This window comes from Condylura cristata, unplaced genomic scaffold (genome assembly GCF_000260355.1).
Source record: "Condylura cristata isolate star-nosed mole 26May11 unplaced genomic scaffold, ConCri1.0 scaffold00084, whole genome shotgun sequence".
Lineage (NCBI taxonomy): Eukaryota > Metazoa > Chordata > Mammalia > Eulipotyphla > Talpidae > Condylura > Condylura cristata.
This window is the reverse complement of record NW_004567185.1, coordinates 169288-170893: the sequence shown is the minus strand read 5'-3', so window position 1 is coordinate 170893 and position 1606 is coordinate 169288.

Here is a 1606-nt window from a genome sequence, read left to right as displayed (position 1 = left end):
CTTGCGTTTCCACACCCGCGTCTCTCCGTGCGCTCCCGTGACGCGGTTCTCAAGAACGGCTCTTTTCGGCTTTCGTTTGGTCCGCGTGCCGCGCTGCCGGCGCCGCCGTCCTCTCCCACGGAAGCGCCCTCCCTCCCCGTGCTGGGCTGTTCCGTCTTCCCCCTCCACGTCTGTGCTTTGTTTCCTTTTTGGAAAACACACTGGAGGTGGTGAAATTTCCCAGGTCGGTTCTGACTCTGGCCGAGATTTCAGCCGTTGTCTCGCTCGGTGCGTCCGAAGTATTCTCGAGGCTCTGACTAGGCGAAGCTCCGCCGTCCTCGGGAATGTTGTTTGTTTCCACTTAGAAACGAAACAATCCTGTCCTTGCGTGTTTCTTTCAAAAGTCATTGTTCTTTCAGACAACACTGCCCCTTTGGAATTTGTTGTTTTCTTGGTCGCTGAAGACACTTTGAGAATCGCCCGGCCGCTCAGAGACGCTATTGCGCGGGGGCCGCGCGCGGCAGCGCCCGCGGATGGTTCTCACGAGGAGTCAGGCACCGCTGCCTGGCGCTGCTGCGCGTGTGCTGCGTGCGCTCTGGGCGAGCGTCCCGGGCACATTTATGCCCGCCCGCGAGGGTGAGCCTGCGGGTGCCGCCCGTCTCGCTGGGGTACCTCCACGGCCAGTGCAAGGGCGCGTGCGCGGTCTGCTTGTTTGCATTTGCCAGACCATCTTCTTCTAACTTTATTTTCCACTCTTCGGTGTCCTTGGGTAAGAAAGCGGCCGGGCGAGGTTGCAGGCCCTTTACTTCGCCCCACCCGCGGGGCCCAGCACCCAGCTCTGCCTTCTCGGCCACGCGCCCACCGCCCGTTTCAGCCCGGGCTCCAAGTTTCTCCTGCGTTTGATCTTATGCCGGGCCCCCCGCATTCGCTGGCCTCGACCTGGTCAGGGGCGTTCTGAGCCACCACTCTGGGCCTTGACTCCACGTGGAGCCGGAACCTCACGCGAGCAGCGAGCCCAGCTCCCGGCTGACCCGGCGGCTGCACCCACCCGCCTGGCGCGCGGTGGGCTCCCGGCGGAGGGCGCGGCCTGTCCGAGAAGCACCTCCTCGCCTTCGCTCGCGCAGCCCGGCACGTCTCCCTTGCCGGACGCCCACGCGCCCGCACCCACAGCACCCCTACTCCTCTGGAGGGGAGCGGGTGTGGAGACCCCCAGCGCCCGGGGCCCAGGGGCCCTCCTGGCAGGAGGGGGGGCCGGGCTGGCTGGGAGGCGGGTCCCTCAGGCCCCGGGTGGGGACTCGGGGACAGGGGCGGGCTCCAGCACGGGTGCGCCAGGTCCAGCTCCGGTGAGGACGTGCCCTGGCCCGCAGACGTGTCCCTTGCGGTCCTCACCGCGCAGGGCAGGCCCTCGGGGCCCCACCCGGCACCCCGCCTCCCAGAGGCCCCTGTCAGCACAGCGTCGGGGGCCGGGGCTGGACCTCGCTGGGGTCGGCGCCAGACATCACGGGGACAGAGCCCGCGGGTGGGCAGATGGGGATGTTCTGGACGAGCTACAGCTGGACACTGGACAATGAGGCTGTGGCAGGCAGATGTGGGCTTGACCAACTGTAAAAAGGCGACATTTGCCTCG